The sequence below is a fragment of the Vicugna pacos genome, chromosome 20 (assembly GCF_048564905.1).
Source record: "Vicugna pacos chromosome 20, VicPac4, whole genome shotgun sequence".
Classification (NCBI taxonomy): domain Eukaryota; kingdom Metazoa; phylum Chordata; class Mammalia; order Artiodactyla; family Camelidae; genus Vicugna; species Vicugna pacos.
Window position 1 is genome coordinate 10,288,046 of NC_133006.1, and position 23,596 is coordinate 10,311,641.

Below are 23,596 nucleotides of genomic sequence, written 5' to 3' on the forward strand. Positions count from 1 at the left end.
TGACTTTACTGTTCTGGTGAGGGCATGGCTGCCCCTGCATCTTGAACCATCGTTACTGCCTCCAACATGGAAATCCTCCACCACTTCTGAATGTTGTTCTGTTAGATCAGAGTCAGACCTGGGGCAGCCATGTCTGATTGGCCAATTTCAGTTCATGTGTCCTGCTTAGCTGTAAAAGAGGCCAGAAAGGCAAGTATATAGAAGTTTAGTCTTCCCGCCCCGCACCCACCCTCCCCAGGAGACAGATTTTTCCTCTTACCAAAACCTCCTAAGTGAGGAATTCTCAAAATACGGGGGTGAAAATACTGGGAGTCATACATGTTAATTTCACATGAGTACCCATTTTGCATCTATGTCATCTACCTTTCTATCTGTCTGTCTGTTTGTCCATCTATCTATCTATCTATCTATCTATCTATCTATCTATCTATCTATCTGAAATGCCCAGGTGATACCAAAAAAGTTTTATCTTAGGGGAAAAAGAAAAATACAATTACTGGCATTCCTCCAACTCTAAACTTAATATTGTGCTTCAATGATAACTTTTTTAAAAGACCAAAAATGTAATACTGTTATAAAACAAATAAAATTGTTTAACACTTACACGGATGTCTACATCTAAGCAAAGAGAGAACTGTAAACCATGCAATCACAAGTCTTTCTTAGAAGGTCCACATACAGCTAATAAAGTTTCGTATGTTTCATCTTAAATCTCCAAATCATGGATTCAACCAAGTGTGTAGATTTAGTTTCAGATAATTCACATTATATATCTTATACTGTTTAAAGGCACAGCTCAACAGCTATGCCTCTTAAAAGGGCCTAATTATCAAGACAATAGCAAATTTTTGTTTTCTAGCTCAAAATAATTTATGAAAACATAGGTTTGTTTTTTTTTTTTAATATTATCCTACAGACTTGGGACTGAAGCCTGGTCTTGGATTCCATTTCAGTGTTCATTTTCCTTTTTGTTTGCTTCAGGGGAAATCTTTTTTTCTATCCTAAGAAAGCAAAACGATTTATATCCCCCAACTTCTTGCAATCTTGGCTATGATGTCACAATAATAAGAAAATCTGGTTTCTTTCAAATTGGGTAGACAATGCTGAGATTTTAAAATTTTACTTTGAGCCAACACTGAAACATACAGAGAACAGCTTAGATGTGGACATGATATGTCAGAAAAATTTCATGTTTAATTTTTATGGGGAGTAACAAGAATCTCTGCTTTTGAATAATGATTCAGGAGTCATTTGCCGGTTGGAGAGACAATATGCTTCAAACATATGTTATTCAAGATTGGAACAATTTTCAGAGTCCAGTCTTAAATTATTTCTGAGAATATCCTGTGGAAGGAAAACGAATTAGAAAGGATCTGATAAGGAAAATTCATTTGCATCCCATGTACAGCAGAGAACCTGTTGAATGACATTTAAAAGAGGATTAAAGCTGATTTCTTACAAGCTCGAGGATAATCAGGTTTCTTAGCTACAGCAGAATTAGGACTTCCAATTCGCTTACCAAGTAACTGACGTCCTTGACCGGAGCCCTCACTATGCATTTGCTTCTGGACAAATGATCCCAGTATCTTTTTATCTCCTTCAGGACTTTGCTTCTTTTTAATACTCGTGACAGAGGGCTAAAGATGTGCTGTTGTTTTGCGTGTCTGCTGCTACTGAGGTGCAAACTCTAGCAAAGTATTTTATAGTCAAGACAGAGGAGGCCAGGCCATGGTTCCACAGGCTCTGTGACATTGACTTGAGCAACATAGAGCCTTCCTTTAATAAATATTAATTAAAGACATAAGCACGCTGTTGAATGGAACATGTTCCTTGAGTGAGTAACCACATGACTTTTCACGTCATCAATGCCTGTGTGCTTTTGGAAGCTCTGGATGCTGGGCGCTGTTGGATGGATCTCCCTGGTAACAGCCTGGGTTTCCCACTGTATTTTTTCCCTCTGCAGTTGTTGAATTTGACTCTGTCCATTTTGAAGTGAAAAAATACATCTTGAGTATGATTATTCGCTATCTGTTTTACAATGGGAATCTTGCCCCACTCTCTTCCCCCCCTATTTTTAATTGAGATATAATTGAAATATAACATTGTGTAAGTTTAAGGTATACAATCTGTTGGTTTGATCCTTCAGAATATTGTAATATAATTACTGTCACAGTGTTAGCTCACACCTCTATCACATCACATAATTCTGATCCTCTTTTTGCAGTAAAGACACTTGAGACCTAGTAGCTCACCAACTCTGATGTCTATAACACAATACTATTGATTATAATCACCGTGCTGTACATCCGAGCTCCAGAATTTATTTATCTACTAGTTGCCAGCTGGTACCCTTCAACAGCAGCTCCCCAGTTCCCCGTCCCCAGCCTCCGGTAACCAGCACTCCACCCCTCTGCTCTTACAACGTGGGCCTTCTTAGACTCCACACATAAGTATTTGCCTCTGTCTGACTTACCTCACTGAGCATGATGCCTTCAAGGCCTATCCACGTTGTCGCAAATGGCAGGGTTTCCTCCACTCACACTCATCTTTCTTTTAAAATACACTATCAGTTGGCATGACAGTTAGGATTGTTGTTCAACAGGCATTCACTCACTTCTGCTCTCACTGAGGGCAGAGGATGCTTCACTGCCCCATTAAATATTGGCTTTAGCTGTGTGACTAGCTTTGGCCCATGGAGTCTCTAGAAGCGTTAAATAGGCGTTTGCAGTTTTGCTTTGCTCCTGCACGTCTGCCGTGACCATGAGAATATGTCCTGGTGGCTGCCGTCCCTCAGCCTGACCTCAGAACCAGAGCCACGGAGCAGCCCTGACTTAGCCCTTGCCCTAGAGCCAAGCCCTGAGATCAGCCAAACTTCAACTCCCACGAACAAGAAAAATAAGGATTTAGAGATATAAGCCACCAAGATGATGAGGTGACTTGTTACGCAGCATTATGGTGGCAACGGGGCATTACACAGATGGGTAGAGTCATTGAGCTTACATGTCGTGACAGATACACCAAGACGAGGGAAAAGGATCCCCAGAGCATAAGTGAATAGTTAATATCATTGTATTATTTTGAGAGTAAACTGCTTATTTTATGCTATTATGGATGATACCTAAAACCAAGTGAGCACTTGCAGCATGTACTGGGCCGTGCTAAATGCTTTACACGGAGGATCTTATTTCATCTTCACAGTAAGTCTGAGAGACAGGCCAGGTCATTACTGTCTTAGAGCTAAGGAAATGAAGGCCCAGTGAAGTTAGGTGCCTTTACCACAGTCAGGAGCTGCTAAGTGCTGGGTCTAGGATTCAAATAGACAAGTGGCCTTCAGACCATACTCTTGACACTGACAGAATAAAGAAGCATCTCTTTGGGTGAGACAAACAGTCCACTGTGTCCAGTGCTCATGATAGAAATGGTGTTTTGTGTGGAAGCACATTGGTTTATTGACTTTTACTTTTTTATTATTATTATTTTTTTAACATTTTTTATTGATTCATAATCATTTTACAGTGTTGTGTCAAATTCCAGTGTTCAGCACAATTTTTCATTCATGGACATATACACACTCATTGTCACATTTTTTTTCTCTGTGATTTATCATAACATTTTGTGTATATTTCCCTGTGCTATACAGTGTAATCTTGTTTATCTATTCTACAATTTTGAAATCCCAGTCTATCCCTTCCCACCCTCTACCCCCCCCCCCCCCCCCGGTAACCACAAGTCTGTATTCTCTGTCCATGAGTCTATTTCTGTCCTGTATTTATGCCTTGTTTTTGTTTGTTTTTGTTTTTTAGACTTTTACTTTTAAAAAGCCCCAGGGATACATAACCCGATTTCCTTTATCTGGTTATAGGTTTGTCATTTTGATCTCTTTTCCATGTACACATCTTCTAGTTTATGCCAACACTTGACGCAATCTGTATCATCAGTTTACTCCTCGAAAAGGTGATTGATTGATCCTAAAAAGGTCTCCTTCAAATTTCCTGGTATGGGTGCTGGTTTTGTAATTTAAGGGTTTGGTGACAAAGTCTCATTGACCTTGCTCAGAGCTTTTATATAAATTACACACCTTGACACTGAAAATTGGCACTTGCCATCTCCCTCTACAAGGACTGAATCACAAGCCACTGAAGCCTCTGACCTTTAACACACCTAGAAAGGAGTTCAGGGTGGAGGTCAGGAGTGAGGCGCTCTGTGCTCTGGGAAAACTGGAGGAACAGGTCTTCAGATAATTAGATATTTTCAGGAGAAGATTTTAGGAGCCCAAATTCTTATATCTCCTCATATCTAGAAAAGCACTAAAATCATTAATGGTGACATCTGCTCTTCGTGACTAGCAGCAGCCTCCGCCTAACTGCATGTCCCCATTCACTGAACTCACATGTAACACTGAGTTCCCCCTGCCTCTTCTGAGCAGTCCCTCAGAGCTGTCTGAGATGCTGTCTCCCTGGCTATAGTCCTCATTTTGCCCCAAATAATTTTATTTTATTTGGGGCAAAATGAGGGTTTTATTTCAGTCAACAACACCTTCTCAAATACTATTTTTCCTACGATTTTCCCATTTTTCTAGTTACTCTAGTTACTTGTGTTAAGTTTCCTCCAAACCCTTTCTTCAGCAAGCAGTCTTAACATCGCACCAGTTTTGTTTCCCACTAGCCTCTGGAAGATCTCCAGAATTATTCTGAACCTTCAGGGCTTTGGCCTTCTCATCTTCAAGAACGTGCGCTTTTTAAAGGGGCTTCAGCTGACCTTCCAAAATATTCAGCAGCCCTGAGGCCACATCTCACCAACGATACTTTACTTTTCCTAAAAGAAGTTTTCTATCAAATTATAGTGAGTCCGCTTTGAGGTTCTCTCTCTGCTAAGGCTGCCTGGATGATAAGGTTTTGTTGGCTTGATAATGCAAATATCGAGGCAGTATTCACACATATTTCAGCTACTTTTGAAACACCCCTGACAAATGCCATGTAATAAGAGGACAGTAAGCAAGTCCTTCCAGAGTGTGTGTTTGGTGGGGGAGGTGAGTTGTCGAGTGAAAGGGAAAAGTGTGTTGTGTTTCTGCTTGACTACAGTCTTTTAGTCACGACAGAAACAAGAGAGGACAAGCAAATATCATGACAGTAGTCAAGCAGAATTCCTTTTTACCGAGGCCAATTAAAGCAATTATATATGATCTACAGCAGAGCAAAATTTAGCCAATAGATTGGGGTGGGGCTGGGATTTGGTTCAGGGTAGAATCTGAATTATGATTCATTTGACTCCGAAGTAGGCCTTCCAAAGTGTCTAGGTAGAAAGTACACATAGACACACACACACCCACTCACACGTGCACATACACACACCTGGCCTGTGTTCCCTGTCAACTAGACTACGAACCTATGTGTTTAGTCCCTTGAGCCAATTGTTCACAAGCTTGTGATCTGGGGCCTGAGGGCTCAAGATGAGTCCTGTGGCAACACCATCACTCTAAGATAGTTTTTATTTTCACCTCCCTTCCTGGCTTTTCACACATACAAGCAGAACGGACGAGAAAGTCTGAAAAACCCAATTTTAACGGTTTATGTGACTTTTACATTTAATATTTTATAATCTTAAGAAAGGCTTAGGGCCTTATATGAAAAAGACAGGGGATGTGACCATCATTATATGGCATTTTGCTGTGAGTTGGAGGCTAATGCAGTTGTTTAAGGATGCATCTGATCCACCAGTGGTGTAACCAAAAGAAAGAGAGGAGAAATTGTACTTAATCTCTCCAGAAAAGGGAGGGCTGCAGAGGTTGGAGACATGATTCTCGGTGTGATTTTTAGTACCACTGGCACTTTAATTGGGACTGGTTTGGGGTGGAGCCAAAGGGGGCACGCATATAATGATGGTTTCCGTGCAAAGTTATATAAAAGCCTTCTTATACGGATTTCTTTTTCTAAGAACAACAGGGCCCTTGGATCATCTTTTCTCTGTCACTCAGGTTTATGACTAACTAGAGAGGAAAACTCTGTAGGAACTAAAGGGACAGTCTTCTCCTTTTCCCATCTCTCCGGGGAGATGTTCAAAGAGAGGAAAGTCAAAACCACTGGATAGCTCCTACTTATTTTTATCACTGTAGCTAATTTCTGCCAGTGACCATCAACCTTATATTCTTCCTTTCATCTTCCCATGTGCACCCCTGGACAATACTCTGAAAAGAAGGATGGAGGGGGTCTTTGATGGGTAAATGAAACACGGTCCACTAAACAATAGATTCACCAGCAGCTTTGAAAGAAAGTAACGAAATGTCCCGAGGAAGGATAAATCACTAACAAACAGAAGTAGCGTGTCCCTTCCCCCCAAATTTCAATCGGCAACCCCCATTTCGAGCAGCTGGACAGCAGTTCAAGAACTCATTTGAAACCAGGAGAGTCTGGCCCTCTGGATTAAGAACTAATTTCATAGTTCTTCTTTTTTTTAAACCTGTGTTTCTTTGTTTCCCGAAATCTCTCCAGACTCTGCTGAACTTCAGTTCTCCACTGTCATTCGAGCAGCTTATATTCAGAAGCTGCCCTCCAGGCTAAGAAATCATCAGAAGGTGGCCAAACATCTTCCCTCAAAAAAATAATGATTGCATTTCTTTTCATTTAACGTTCCCTTCCGTTACATGATGAGAAGTTACTCACCGAGTTACCACCCTTTCACCCCTTAAGATCCAGGGTGCACTTTGAAATTTGAGTTCAACTTGTGTTTATGACTTTTATTTTTCGGATTCTTCAGTGTTTAAAATGCTAAACATCTGCAGTAGGAATTAAATAAGGTAATTCATGAAGGCAATGTCGAAGCAGCAAAGGTCCTTCCCTACAAAACAATAAAATTAGGAAAAAAATTCTCAAGTTTTATTCTACTTAGGGACCAAATCTCTTTACTTGTGGAAAGTTATGTATTTGGGATAGATGTTTTAAACTGCTTAGGAAAATACTGTGATTATGATATGACAAATGATTTGAATAGTAAATCATAAAGATACTTTACAAAATAATAATATATGTATTGTACTAGGAGGGAGGAAATTTCCACATGCTGTTTCTCTACTGTGCTGTGCCTGAATAAGGTAGGTGCTGTATGTTTTGATGTGTAATCTAATTTTCTTCCTTTAGTGGGTGAAAATCAAATTCAAATTACATTTAAACGTTGTCCTCTTTTTTCCACGTCTTCTTGGACAAAAAAAAAAAAAAGAATTCTAGCTTAAGTCTGTATCAAAGATGAACAATCATTATTTCTGGGTAATTTTCATCTGTTAATATTTCTCATTCTAGCTCAGTGGTAGAGCACATGCCTAGCATGCATGAGGTTCAATCCCCAGTACCTCCACCAAAAGTAATAAATAAATAGATAAACCTAATTACCTCCCCTGCTCCTCACCCCAAAATTAAATTTATTTGAAAATTTCTCATTCTCAAGGAGCATTTTTTTCCAAACTATTTTAAGTAAGATGTTAATAACACCCAGTAGTTTCCAGAAGGTTTCTCTGTTGATGACAAATAGCTCTTATCTATTAATTATAGAAAGACTTTAGAGGACCTTCCTGAGCAATGCTTCATGAATCTTAGACATCTGATAAAATAAAAAATCTAGCACAAACTTTATGTTCAATTGCTCCTTTGTTTTGGTTCATTCATTAAATACCTATTTATCCAGATCTCTCTATGTTCCAGAATAGCGCCGAAAAGGGGTTTAGAGGCAGCTGGGGGTTGGTGGGCAGGGGTTGAAATGTTAGATGGGGAGGACTGGGACAATCTCATTGAGTTGACATTTGAGTGAGACCTGAAGGAAGGGAGGGAGCAGCCACCTGGGAGAGGAACATTGCAGGCAGAGGTAGCAGCAAGCAAAAGACTGAACAGTAATGTGTCTGAGGGACAGCACGGGGGCCACTGGGGCTGGTGGGGAGACAGCAAGGGGGAATGGAGGAGGTCAGAGATGTTACAAGGGGCCTGATAATTTTGATGAGACTTTCTTCCTCCTTGTGCTTTTGGTTTGAGTGAGATAAGAAAACTGCAGAATTCTGATGCCGTTTGATGTAGCGGAATCACTCTGGCTGCCGCGCCCAGCTAGCATTTTCTCCAGGAAAGCACAGGCAAAAGAAGTTAGCGATTGCAGTCATTAAGGTGAGTGATGATGGTGCCCCGGGCCAGAATGGCGATAGAGGTAGAAAGTGATTGGTTTCAGGATATATTTTAAAGATGTTCTTGATGGGATTTGGTTACAGATTGGGATGTGAGAGAATGACTCCAAAGGTTTTGGCTAGAGCAACTGGAATTGTTGAGTTATAATTGTGATGCAAAGCTTGAGAGAAGCAGACTGTGGAAGAAGTTTATGACTTTGAGGAACAAAGGGGTTTGAGGAGCCCATCAGTCTTCAAAGTGGAGATGCTAAGGAGGCAATTGGATATACAAGTTTGGGTATTAGGAGGCAGATTGGCCCTCAAGGTCTAAATTTGTTATAAATTTTGGAATTAGATGGGCATGGCTCAGATAAATACAAAGATAGAAAAAGAGAAGCTCAAAGCCTGAGCCTTGGTGTCCACAAATGTTTAGAGTTTGGGAAGATGAGGGGAGATTAGTAAAAGAGGCTGGGAAGGAATGAAGTAAGCTAGGAAGAGAACCAGCAGAGTGTGTGTCTTGGAAGATAAATAAGTGTTTTAAGGAAGCCGCTTGCTGCTGACAGATCAAGTAGGATGAGTTTTGAGAACTGCCAAATGAACCTTAGCAGGTGGAGGTCATCGGTGACTTGGATTAAGTACAGATTTGGTATAAAAAGTGGGAGGTCTGATTGGATTCCAAAATGAAGTAGAGCAGCAGAAGAAAGGCAGAAGTGGGGTCAAGTAAGAGTTTTTGTTTTAGGATGAGAGAAAGAAATAACAACACATTTGTACGCTGATGGAGAAGATTCTGTAGAGAGAGATGACATGATGATTCAGTTGAGAGCAAGGAAAATTACTGAAGGAATGATTGCTCTTGAGTTGGTGTGAGATGGGCTCTATCGAACACGTGGATGGGTTAACTTGCCCAGGAGCACGGACAGTGCATCCTTAGATGTAGCAGAAGGACATTTCATGTGGGTGCAGATGCTGATAGGAATGCATACGGGAGCTTGTGGATGTTTTCTTTTGAAGCAAGTATGAAGTAGAAGATGTCAGAGGATCGAATCTGAAATAGACCTCTGCAAGTGTTGCTTGAATGAGCCAGGAAAATACAGCCTGATTGCCTGGCAGCACTGAGCACCTTCTTGATGTTCGTGGTCATACATTGGAAGTGAGATCAAGTCAACATGCCTTTCTCCAGCCTGGACAAACTGTTCAGGTTGATTATTAAAATCGTTTAATTTTTTTCATGCTAAATGCCATGCACTGGGGATATAAAAATGACCACGGAAGAGTATCTGTCCGAGAGGAGAACATGGTCTACTGAATTTGAAGGATCTGTAAACTAATAGTAACAACAACAAAAAGTATTGCAACAGTTTCTATAGCAGTTGTACAAAGTGTGTTGACGATTTACTTTACATTGAAAGGAACTCAGTCTTTTACATACCAATCGGTCATAGCAAAGTACGAAAAAAATTTTAAAAAATTCCCCTATAGGGAATGCTTATTCACTTTGATATTTGACGTGTCTGTGTGAAATGTATCTGTAGTGTTTGTAAATGGTTGTGAAATAGATGCTGTAGGGAAATTGTTGGAATTACAGAAAATCAGAGCTGGAATGAAACACATGATTCAGTCTCTTAATTTTACAAATGAAGAAACTGGGTCTCAGAGAGGGAAGGCAAATTGTTTACAAGGACAAGCCTGGTTACTCTCACCCCAGGGCTCTTGCTTCACTCCCCACTCCTTCGTCCCCTTTCACTGCCCTCCTACCTCCAGACCAGGGCATCAGTCCACCCAAGGCTCTGTAATCATTTTTACCTGTTATTCTAACTGGAGCTGGTACTGGACTTTTCCCTTTTGCCAGAATTTCCACTCTTCCGTAGTTTGAGAAAAGAAATTGCTCTGGTTTATTTCAGAGATTAAACTTGACAAGCACTCAAGCAACCTGGAAATAAAGAAGAGACAAAAGAGAAAGTGGGAAACTCTTCAGGACAGAGTCACTACAGGGGATTTAAACTTTCTCTAACTGCATTTCCTTAATGTAACATGTATTTTTGGAGGATTTATTATTTATCAACAGGTATTGTGAGCGTATGGAAAAATACATAAGTTCCTCACTGTTGAGGGAATTAAAATCCATGGGTTCAGTGAGAAAACCTGCTTATCTGTCTATCCCACCCTTCTTCCTTTTGTGATCTCCTCCTCCACTCAGAGTCCAGACTTACAGACACTCCTAAGCGAAAGGAAGCATTATCTGTAATGATCTCTGTAACTTTCTCCTTAAATCTCCAAAAATATCAAGTAGGTTTAGGTCAACAATACATCACAGATAAGAGGAAAGACTTTTTTTTCCCTAAAAGACTTAATAAAGTCATGTAGTCCAGCCAGTCCAAACATTCAATTAGTTAATTACTAAACAATTAAATCAACATTTATTTAACAATTAAATCAATATTTGCATGTCCATTATCTGCCAACTGTTTTAGAAACTAAGCTGTGCGTATCAATTATCCCTGCATAATATGTCACATAGGAAACAGGAAAACTGATGGTTGATAATGAGTCTAAGTTGATAAAGACTTTTTCTTAAACAAAATTTTCTGTTTCTACACCTAAACAAGAATCTTTGATTTCTACTTTTGAGTCATAATAAAATGAACCCAAGTTGGAAATTCACACACACACACATACACAAACACACACACACACAAACACATACACTTGGTAAAGGAGCAGTGACAATGACTTAGTTTTGTCTTTTGGGGTGGAGGCTGCTGGAAATTAGGACAAGATAGATGAAATGCACAAAAAATCTGTTCTTTATGATCATAAACAAATAGCCGGATGAGATTATTATTATTAATTATTATGAATTTTTGGTTTGTGTTTCCTTAGTTACTGACAACGTTAAGAAAATTGGAAAACCACATCCATCTTGCACCATTATTCTTGCTTTTCCTCCTGGTGAACAATCTTCCCTTCCTCTCCATTCCTTTAATTGGTCCTTGGAGAGTCCTCTCAAACCTTTACAATGACATTCAGTGAACATTTCTGAGTGGTGCCAAGCCAGAATCTCTGTGATAGCTCACAAATTACAGATTGAACTGAAGCTGTATTACTGCCTTTTGCGATGTTTAATGCATGAGTTTTCTTATTTGGTACGGCTAAGCTGATGACATACAATCTTTTTTTTTTCTTTTTAAAGCTTCATGGATTTCTGTAAATGTGGTTTAAAATATGTTCTTTAAAAATGATTACACGGCAGACTTTTCCTTCCATTGTTTCCTCTGCACATGGTTTAAAGCCAAACGATTCCACACGAATGGTATGTTTCTGAAAAAGTAGAAGTAGTCTGCAGAGATGGATTTAAAATACTTGAAAGTCACTGATTCTGCTTTGACAGTTCCACACATAGAAAAGTGAATTTTGGAATATTTGCAGATCTCTTCACCATCTCATAAATCAAATAAAAGGAGTATTTTGGTGCTTATATTACAACAGCTTGAAAGTATTTTCAGTATTGACTAGGTAAGTTTCAGACGTAGGAGAAAACTTTAATAACTTTTTTTGATACAGAAGAAAGAAACAAATTTTCTAAAGTTGTTCATGGGTGATTATTTTCTACCTGAGTTTCTCTGTGTTTCTAAATCATCAAACATGTCATGCACAAAAATCCAATAAATGTCATTTCGCTTGTATCATTTGTTTTATGAGGGGGAGGTAATTTGATTTATTCATTGATTTCTGCTTGGAGGAGGTACCGGGGATTGAACCCAGGACCCCTTGCATACTGAGCACACACTCTACCACTTGAGCTATACCCTTCCCCGTATTTTGAAAACATTCATTGACTCATTAAATAATGCACTTCCATCCTCTTTATCCTTCTTTCTTTTTTCTTTTTTTAATGTTGATGATTTTCAGACATATCTTAATGTATTATTTTTTCTGTTGACTGACTTTCTCTAATAAGAGCTCCAAGAGGTCCGGGATTTGGTTTGTTCTGTTGATGGCTGTGTCTCCAGTACCCAGGACAGAGGCTAGGGAGGTGAGGTTGGCTCTATCTGAACAGTATATGATAGATTCTCCATTGGAAAAGAGGAAACTTTCCAGGAGTTAAGAGTTGCTAGACATATTATAAAACAGTCTACCGTATTTGACTTATGGTTTCCTAACGCCTTGTGCTGGGACACACACACAGTAGCACACATGTGGCTCTTTCCCACTTACGATTTCAAGATGTGAAAGACATAAAATTTTTATTTTTGCATATGAATATGATTACTTACCAGGAAAAGCAAAAATAATTGCTGAAAATACCACTATAAATAGAAAAACATTTAATAAAATAGAATTTTTAAATATCATTCAGAAATCAAAAAGCTACCTATACTTCAAAAAATCATCTACAAGAAGAAATAGTAGAAAAACAGACTCCACTTACAGTGGCAAAAATAAAACACACAGGCATAAACTTAAAAAGAAATATATAAAAACTATTACAGAAAACCTTAAAATATTTCTAAAAGAATTGAAAAGTAGACTTTAAGGTGTGAAAATTTAACCCTTCCTCCAAGATAAGAAGACTCAACATCTGAAGAACATCCATTCTCACTAATTCAAAAGATGAAGCAAATTAAAAAATGACATCAATTTTGTTATTTTGCTTTTTAACTTTGGTGGACAAAATCTTTTAATTCATAAATTCATGAGAGAGAAAGACAATATGAGGAAGAGTACCTAATTTACTAGACATCAAACAGGAAAAACAAAACAAAAAACCCCCCAAAACTTAGTAATTAAAACTCTGTAATGTTGGTGTTTGATGAAACCAAAGTAACGGGGAAAAAAAAATTGACCCGGGTGTATTGGAGAATTTAATGATAAATGTGGCATCTCAATTAAGTTGGGACAACTGGATAAGCATAATGGAAATAGATGAAATTAGTTTTGCAAACCAAGATTAATTCCAGAAGTATCACAGAGTTGAAGGCAAAACAAAATCTCTAGGAGAAAACTTAGGCGAATTCCTTTATTAAGTGGATTGGAGAAAACTTATCTGCAACCAACAGAACATGACTATTTTATTTTTATTTGCCTTCTTGATATGTCTTTATATTTTCTGGATTATATGTACATATATGTTTTTTAATTGAAGTATACTCAGTTTACAATGTTGCATTAATTTCTGGTGTACAGCATAATGTTTCAGTCATACATATACATGCATATATTTGTTTTCATATTCTTTTTTGTTATAGTTTACTACAAGAGATTGAATATAGTTCCCTGTTCTATACAGAAGAAACTCGTTGTTTATCTATTTTATATACAGCAGTGTGTATCCACATATCTCAAACTCCCAATTTATCCCTTTCCACCTTCTTTCCTCACTGTTAACCATAAGTTTGTTTTCTAAGTCTGTGAGTCTGTTTTTGTTTTGAAATAAGTTCATTTACATCTTTTTTTCCCTTAGATTCCACATATGAGTGATAGATGGTATTTTTCTTTCTCTTTCTGGCTTATTTCACTTAGTATGACAATCTCCAGGTCCATTCATGTTGCTGCAAATGGCATTATTTTATTCTTTTTTATGGCTGAGCGGTGTTGCATTGTGTATATATACCACAGATGTTCTTAACTTTAGTGAAGTCCAATTTAGTGATCTTTTCTTTTATAGCGTTTTTGTGTTCTTTTGAAAGAAATGTTTGACTGTCTGAAGGTTATGAATATATTCTCCTGTATTTTCTTGTAGAAGTTCACATTTTTGGCTTTCACATTCAGGTTTATGAGCCTTCTCAGACTACATTTTGTGTCTGATATGAATTAAAGACCAAGAGTCACTTTTTTCCCCCCGTATTGATAGCAATGTCCCAGAGCCATGTATTGGAAACATCCTACAGAACTGAAACAATCTCGTAATTGAGTTTTTTTAATTTGTTTTGCTTTGTTTTGTTTTTGCTTCCAATTTTGCCTCCTCTAGACTCTGATCTCCATGTAGCCACCAGGGCGACTTTTTAAAAACTGTGCATCGTATGATATGACTTCCAGTAGTGTCCTATCACGCCTTAAATAAAATGAAAGAGTCCCGTGACCTCCAATGTCTGATTCTTACCTCACCTGACTCTACCTCTGACCTCGTGCTCTGCCGCTTGCTCCACCACTCATTCGGCTGTAGCCACACACACGCTGGACCTTTGCTGTCGTCCTTTGAACTCTTTAAACTTGTTCCGCCTCAGGGTCTTTTGGCGAGTGTTTCTCTCTCTCAGAGGGTCCATCTCTGGTGTCTGCACAGCTCAAGACACTGCAGCACCTCCAGTGTCGTTTCCCCAGGGAGCCTTCGCCTGGAAGATTGTTCTAAGTGGCCTCTAACAGAACCATTTCCCTCTTCCTATGCACCTTTATTTTTCTTGGTGGCACAGTTCACTACCTGACCATAGACTTGTTCATTTATTGCCCGTCCAACTCCCACATCAGAAGGTAAGTCCCATAAGGGTAGGGACCTTGTTTTATTTACCTCCACCTCCCAATACTAGAGTAGCACCAGATACCATTAGGTCCTCAGTAAGTAGCTGTTAAATGAATTACAATATAAGTGGGAAAATAGAAATTGATGTTAATGATGTGAAACACATGAAGGAGGCACAGAGAAGAGGGATGAAAGTACACTGACAACCCCCCTCCCCCCCACCGACACTGACCAGATAACTGACCAACCCAGGATGTCAGTTGCTGGCTGGGTTCCAGGTGGAATGTTGGGATGTCCCCTGGGGATTGTTGTGGCTGGTGGCTCCACGGTAACTGGGCAGAGCCCTGGGTGGGCCAGTGCCATGGAGGGGCTGCCGTCCTCCGTGGAGCTTGGCTTTGGGCTGATCCTGAGGATGCTGAGTGCGGTCCTGGCTTCGCTGCTGCCCAAAGGCCTGTGTTCCCAGCTCATGTTGCAGAGCCTCCCCTGGGAGACGGTGTTGAGTCCGCCTGTCCTCGCCTTATCGGTGGGTCTGTTATTCACTTTCAGACTTATTCAGTCTGTCAGAAGTCAGCTTAATAGAAGACATGAAAAGCAACTGGCAAAAACACTGGCTGCAAAGATCCAAGAGAAGTGCCATCTCATCGACCAGCTTTGTGTGGCTAAGCAGGAGTGTGCCAGGATGGAGACAACTCTACAGAACACCAGGCTGGAGAAGGAGCCGGTCAACATACCCAGCCTCGCTGACACCTACAGAAAGCTGATGACCGTCAACCTGAGCTTGAGGAAGGAGATCAATCTTCTCATCCAAGACCTGAAGAGAGAGAGACCCCTGCAGTCTGTACGGGAAGAGATGGCGGAGATGCTGGAAGTGCTCAAGTCCCTGGAGGAGGTCACGAGAATCAGCACAGCACAAGGGGCTTTCACACACCAGCCAGGGGGCCGAGCGCCAAGTCCTGATGGCCCCTTTCCCAGGAGTGGGCCCTCGTGTTAAAGCTGTGCTGGTCCCTCCCCTCCGCTCAGGCCTCCCAAGCTGCCGGCTGCATTCACTCACTCAGTCAGATCCCTGCTGAGCTGCCCCGAGGCCAGTGGACGGAGGGCAGTCCCCTCCTTCGGACCACAGTTCCTCCAACCTTACCCGTGAGCACAGCAGTGAGCTCCTTCATGTCAACGCCTCTCATCTAAAATATACTGGCATTCCCAGAGCACACCACGAAGCGTGGGACTTTTTCTATATTCAGCAAATGCCTGGATTTTCTCTTATTAGTTGTGAAAGAAATGTTGTAATTCAGACTGAACTTCTACTTAGTTTGAATCTATATGAAGCCTCATTTCTCAAGACAGTTTGGGTAATTATTATATATCAGCAATGTAAGTGAAGTGTATATATAGTTATTCTGTGTACAAATATTGCATTATAATTTGAAAATGTATGCAATTTGTCAATATAAACTTTTAGACGGCCATAGCATTTATTTCTAGAGTTTAATTCTGAAGCCATAAGCTTAAGTCAAAGAGCCTTTTTTTACCTGAGTTTGTAAAGTTTAAAAAAAAAATAGGTGAACTTTTTAAAGTTGAAGTTAAATTGTACTCTTAGAAGAAATTTTATCATTTAATTTTTATGTTCTGTTATAACAATATCCATAATAAAAAATAAATTTGATAAATTAAAAAAAAGCAAAAATAAAGAAAGGCCACTTCTTTCCTTCCTTTGAACTTTTAATTATTTTGTACTGTGATGCTGCCACTTCCTTTGTGTGCTTTTGCTGTTAATATAGCAAAGTACAGAGGGATTTGCATTCAGGTACTGACTTCATATGTACAAGCTCTGTGATCTTTGAGACTCTCTGAGCCTCATTTTCCTGCAAAATGGGAATTAAAAATACCTGCCTTACTGTGCCATTACTGTAAGTCTTATAAATAGCTCCTGTGAAACATCTACCCAGAGCCGTATATGAAGGCTTGCAAAAACTATAACATTATTATATTGTTTTCTATTTATAAATTAAATGAGGGTATCACTGATTTAAAAAAAAATCTCTTCACATCCTTCAAAGTTGCTGGTAGGAATTTTGCATATATTAAGAGTATGACAAATGCTTGTTGAACAAATGAATAGATGCAGACAGGCTCTTAGGAACTAAAATTACAACAGAAATCGGCTTACTTCTTTTTCTCTGTGTCTCATGTTGATTTATTGATTAATAATGGAATTAATGTGTCCTTGGACTAATTAGAAAAATCTCTGGAGGAAAAAAAATTCCCATTTTACACAGACTCTTTGTCCTCACAATGAATCTTTGACTTCTTATCTCTCCTCTAACTTGAGAGCGAGACCTTTTGATTCCTCAGTACGCACAATTGTGTATTTCAGTTATTTTTTTCAATAGGCAAAATCCTTCTCCCCCTCCCCTTTTTACTTCTAAAACCTCACAAGCTGTTAAAATGTCCATCCCTTCTGCTCCATTTCCTCACCAAAATCCTATCACATACCATATGAATTTTTAACCCTAACACCTGTCTACCCACATGGTTCCAGAGGGGTAAATTAAAAAAAAAAATAAAGCCTTATGCAACTAGTCCACAAAGTCTATAAAAGATGGTTTGTCAACACGGATTGTCTACGGTGTGCATAACCACGGTGACCAGCACAACACAAGTGATACATGCAAAGATCATCACTTTCCCACTTTTTTTGTTCCTGACCGACAATTTTGCTACTCTTCCACTTGTATAGTTTCAAAAGCCTTGGATTTAATGCTTTCGCCTCATTATCCAGGTGCCAGGCAGTCGTCCAGGCTGCAGAGAAAGCTGTTCTGTGAGATCTGCTTCTGCCTTCGGGTGTGGTGTGTGACAGAAAAGAGAGAGAAGGAAGTGTGTGATTGCCAATTTTTATTTGATTCATTAATTACACAAATGCTTGATGTTATAATTTCCTTTTTCGTGTTTTGGGTGTGAGTAAGAAAACCGTGAAGGAAATCTTCTGTATGAAGCCCTTAGCTCTGTGAATATTTGAATTTCTATATGGTGGGCATCGGTTAACCCCCCTGCAGGGCACCTGGAATGATTGACAAGCATCTCCTCCAAGCACCCTTTATCGTCCCAAACTTCATCACATTAACCTCTTTTTTTTTTTTTTTTTTTGCGTTTGATGATCCAGTTGGGAAATGGTATGTGAGAGTATCCCATTCTGTCAGGGAGAAGTGAGTATCACTGACCTTATTCACAATTGCTGGTACATGATGATAAGGAAAAGCAGACCAAACTTTTAGTTGGTTGCATCACTGTTTTAAGATTTTCTATAGCCAATGTAATCTCTTATTGCTGGTACCCAGAATGCACCACTCACACCCCCTACTTTTCCTTGACATTATTGATTTCTCAAGAGATACTGAAATACATCATTGGGAGGTCAATTCAGTAATGACAAGATGACTATTTTGCAAGAAGAAGAAAAAGACCTCTCTTAATATCATTCCACATTTGGTATATTATTTAGGGAATTAAAGTTAGCAGGTTTTTTTTTTCCTTCATCCATTCTCCCCCACCCCCCCGAAAGTTTCATGCTTAAGGGGCTTATTGGTAAAGAAAAGGAATACATTCATCAATTATTTATGTAGCCTGATCTACACTTTTCTTTCTGTTTCAAAGGTCACCAAGAAAGAATAAAATAAAAGCAATACATTTGACAGAGCAGTTTTTTTTATATGGGAAACAATGATTTTTTTTTTTATAAATGGTTAATATAATACTAATGAGGCCAAGTTCGGGATCTTAATTCAGCCATTTTATTTGTTATGTTTTATGGTCACAGTGCACAGTCCAATTCTAATTTTGATTCTTTATCTTGAGAAAACATGCTCTTTTTCATCAGAGGCTGTAATGTGCACAGATACTAGTGATTCTACTGATATTTTATAAAAAACAAACAAACAAACAAAAAACCTCAAAATGTAGTTCTTGTCCAGTGACATACCACATTTTATTGTATCTAAAATACTTTTGATTATAAGATGCTCCTTCATTTTATGTACCATAAAGAAGTGAAACATGATGCCAATTATATGACATTATGCTTTCTTATTAATAAAATGCTTATTTTCTATGTATTAAAACAGATTTCGATATCTATTTAGACACAGATTTTACATTTTATCACACTTGGGTATGCATATAAAAATATATGAACTGAATTTTTCAAAATCTTTTTAAAGGTTTTTCATACTCAGAGTCTAGTCTGTTTGGGATCACTGAAACTTAGGGTTGTCAATGTCAGTATCTTTCCAAACAGTACTGTGTCCTTCACGTCTTCCAGAGTTTTGGTGATTTAGTAACCTTGTGCAATGACAATCTACTTGAGTTTCAGTTTCCCTGTAGGTAAAGTGAGGCTAACAGTAAGCTATTCTAGTTACAAAGATTCGACGAGATACTGTATGTTACAGTGCTCAATATGACTCTTAGAAAATCAGAAGTCTCAGTAAATGCTAGCAATGATGATGGGGATCATGATTTGAACTTGTACTAGAAAAAAACAAAATTATAAACCAAACAAAAAAGCAGGAAGGAAATTTTACAGAGTTACATTTGAGAGCATTATATTAATCTTGGCCAATATCCAGAGTATATGAATGTATCAGATGTACACAAATTGAACAATTCATCACTAGTAAACTTTCACAGTATTGTAGCGGTTCTTTGGGCAAAAGGGAAATGATATCCAATGGAAATAGGGATCTGCATAAAGGAATGAAGAAATGGTAACAATGTAGATAAACACATTTTTTCCCTTATTACTCAAGTCATTTAAAAAGATAACTGACTATTTAAATATAAATAATCACAATGTTGGTGGGATTATAACATATGTTAAGGTAAAATGTATGAGAGCAATAGCATAAGGGTTGGGAGTGGAAAAATGGAAATAAGATATTCTAAAGTTCTTACATTACATATGATAGATTCTCACCTGGAAGTAGACGATGATAAGTTACAGGTGTATAAAGATGTAATAAGTTAAAAGTGTAAATATTTAAAGCAGCCTGTAAAGTAATAAAATAAGAAGTTTTAGCCAATAAACCAAGAGAGAAAATAAAATAGAACTTTAAAAAAAATCCAAAAGAAGGGAGAAAAAGAGAAATATGAGAGAAGAACAAATTGGACAATTTGAAAACAAGTAGCAGGCTGATAGATTAAACATATTAATAGTCACATTACATATAAATGGTCTAAAACCCAATCAAAAGAGACAGTCAGACTGGATAAAACAAGCAAGACCTAAAAATACACTGTTTACCACAAAGGCACTTCAAACATAGAAACACAGCCAGTTTAAAAGTGAAGGCTAGATGATGATATAACCTGCTAGCAGTAATTTAGAAACATCCCTAGAGTGGCTATATTAATATTACAGAGAGTAGATTTCAAAGCAAAGACTATTACCGTAATGATAAAGGGTCTTTCATCTAAAGGACATAACAATTCTAAATGTTTGTGTACTTAATAAAAGAACTGCTAACACGGGTAGAACTCTAAGAAAAATTAAACAAAATGTACAATTACAGTCCAAGACTTTATTTCCCCATCTCAATAATTGACAGAACAAATAGAAAATCTGTAAAATGGAGATCTGGACCCTGTCAACCAACCCGGTCTCATCAACGTTGGTTGAACAATATTTAACAATAGAAGTATATTTATTCTTTTCAAATGTACATAAAACATATACAAAGGGAGACTATATATGGGCCATGAAAGAAGTTTAAATGAGTTTAAAAGAATTCAAGTCATACAAAATAAGCTGTGACATTGAAATGAAATTGGAAATTAATAACAGAAAATCTCTGGAATATAACCAAATATTTGAAAATGAAATAACACACACCTGAATAACCCACAGGTCAAAAAACAAATCAAGAGGAAAACTAATATTTTTCACTGAGAGAAAAATGAAAGCACAGCATATAAAGTTTGTGAGATGTGGTTAAATCAGTACTTAAAGAAAAGTCTACAGCATTAAACACTTATGTTAGAAAAGAAGAAAGGTCTTAAATAACAACATCCACTTCCACCTTAAGAAACTAGAAAAAAGATGGAGTTAATAAAAGCCAAAGAAAGTAGAAAAAAAGTAAATCATAAAGACTAGAGTGGAAATCAATGAAATACAATACAGAAACACAACAGAGAAGATAATTAAAATTGAGGGGTTTTGTTTGTTTGTTTTTTGTTTCTTTTTTTTAAGTCAACACAACAGAGAAACATCTGGACAGATTGATCAGGAAAAAAGAAAAATACAAATTACCAATATCAGAAGTCTGAATGGCAATATCACTAAAGCTATACAAATATTATAAGAACAATAAGGGAATATTATTAAGAACTCCATGTCAATAACTTTGACATCTTTGATAAAACTGACAAATTCCTTGGACTACGCACACTATCAAAGCTTCCTCATAAAGATATAGACACATGATAAATCTTTATCTATTAAAAGATTGAATTTTGAAGTTAAAGAACTTTCCACAAAGAAAACTCCAGGGAAAGATGACTTTACTGCTTAATACTCGTAAACATTTAATACCAATTCTACACAAAATTTTCTATAAAATTGAAGAGCAGGAAATACTTCCCAACTCATTTCATGAGGCCAGCATGACTGTGATACTAAAACTAGACAAAATATTAGGAGTAAAGAAAACTGCTGACCAATAATCCTTGTAAACATAGATGCAAACATTCTAAATAAAATTTTAGCAAACTGAATCCAATAATACATAAAGGGATAAACATGTAATGAGTAAAGTGGTTCTAATTCCAGTAAAGCAAGGTCAGGTTAACATTCAAAATCAAGGTCATGCATCTTATTAAACAACAAAGGAGAAAACTCATTTGATTATCTCAGTGAATACAGAACATTTAATGCAATCCAACATCTATTAAAATTCTTGGCGGAGTAGGAATAGAAGAAAACTTTTGCAGCATAGTAAGGTTATCCGTATGCAAACCACAGCTAGTATGAGTCTTACTGTAAAAAAAAAAAAAAAACTAAATGTTTTTCCCTTAAAGTCAGGAACGATTCCTTTACATCAGCTTTCACTTCTATTCAACATTGTACTGGAGGTAATAGCGGTGTAGTAAGTTAAGAAAAGAAAGAAAAGGCATCCAGATTGGAAATGAAGAAGTGGAACTGTCTTTATTCGGAGATGCTATGATTATGTAGAGTCCGAGGAGAACCTACAGAAGAACTAATAATTGAACTTGGCAATGTTGCAAGATCAATGGTCAATATGGAAAGACGATTTTTTCTATATACCAGCAATGAACCATTGGAATTTGAAATTAAAAATATAACCATCATTGAAAACAGAAAATAGTTAGAGATATAACAGTTCTTTCTGCTGAAGATCTTTGGTGCCCAAGGCCGAGTGGTGCTTGGACAGCTCAAAGTCAACAATTAATGGCTCTCTGTTGCCTACAGAGTGACGTCCAAACTCTTCTTCTTGGCATTCACAGCTTTCTATGCACTAAAGCAAAGATGTTTTTTGTTGCTTTTAAACCTCATCACTCTATTTCATGTGTCTTAAGCTCTGGCCAAACAATATCACAGCCTATGTCTGTCTCTGTACTTTGGATAATCCCTTTTGTATTGTTCTTCTAGAAATATTTCTCATTTAATAATCCTTTCTTTTATTATTTTTAAATTTTTGTTTATTTTTAATAATCCTTTAATTCCTCACTTAAATGCTACCTTCTTCATGAAGCAAGAATCAGGTGTGATCTCTCCTTTTTCTCTCTGATTTTTCTTCTTTTGAACCCTCATATACTCCATTTATATCTCTTTCTATCTATCTATCTATCTATCTATCTATCTATCTATCTATCTATCTAAAATCCTTGGAATGTCTTCCTTGTTCTTTTTTGTTTATTTTAGTTTTTCTTCTCTCAAATACCATTTTCCTTTGTGAAGTCACCCAGGGCTACTCCAGCCTACTGAGATATGTCTCCTGGAGACTCCTATAGTGCCCTTTGTCTGTGCCATTGATGTGAAGGTAAAAGCATCTGAAAGTGTCCTGTCATGCATGTGCATTTATATGATAGGAACGTATTAGGTAAGGGAGGCTAATTATTGTAATAAGCAACCCCAAAATCCCAGTAGCCTTACGAGGGAGAAGGGTAGGTCTTGCTCATGTAATAATTCAAAGCGTGTACTTTGGAGGTGGCCTTTCATGAAATGATTCGAAGACACCTCCTTCCATCTTGGGACTCCACCTTCCCCGAGAGCCATGCTCTTCAAAATTGTCATCACTAGCCTGCATGTGGCCACTTAGCATTTGAAAGGTGATATAACTGATAAACTGAGATGTCCTGGAAGTGTGAAATACACATGGATTTAGAAAACTCAGTGTAAAAAAAAAAGTTTAAAAAAATTGAATTAATCATTTTTATTCATTATACATGGAAATGACAATACTTGGCCTGGATTAGGTTAAATAAAATATAATGCTAAAGTTAATTTTACCTCCTATCTTTATTTTTTGGTATACGGCTACTAGAAAACTTAAAATTTCACCTATGGCAGTATTGCATTTTTATTAAACTGCACTGTTCCAGAGTTCTCTTGGACCTTCTCCTGAATCTTCTGTAGCTAGTGAGAGACAGAGGAAGACAAAAGAGTGTAGATGATTGTAGGCTTTTATGAGGCAGGCCTGCAGGAGACATGTCCACCACTGGCCTCTCTTTTCTGAAGGAGGCTGGGACATGAAGACAAGTGTTGTGCTTGGGAGAAATAGAAGACAAATTTCAGTGATCAGATAGACTGTCCTTCTGCATGTATTTGGTAGGGGGGATGTGTGTGTGTATGTGTGTGTGAATAAATGTCTTGTTACTCATGTTAGAGACCAGCTCCTTAAATCTGAGCCTTTTTGACTGTTTCCCTACTGGGCCTGGTAAGTCTCTGAAGCACACAGAGTTCTCACTAAATATTTTTTGCCCATTCAGAATATGAGTGG

At 37.9% G+C, this 23,596-nt stretch overlaps 1 long non-coding RNA gene across 2 annotated transcripts; it reads right to left on the minus strand.

Annotated features, from left to right (window-relative positions):
• Positions 1-1,174: 1,174 nt before the first annotated feature.
• LOC140687582 (uncharacterized) lies at positions 1,175-14,812 on the minus strand. 2 transcript variants are annotated; one of them, XR_012061971.1, is made up of 4 exons: positions 14,238-14,812; positions 9,941-10,067; positions 6,660-6,834; positions 1,175-1,344 (listed from the first exon to the last, which is right to left on the minus strand). It is a non-coding gene; the product is annotated as an uncharacterized lncRNA (long non-coding RNA). The 2 variants fall into 2 exon arrangements; XR_012061972.1 differs by lacking the exon at positions 1,175-1,344 and adding an exon at positions 1,895-1,978.
• Between the last annotated feature and the right edge of the window lie 8,784 nt (positions 14,813-23,596).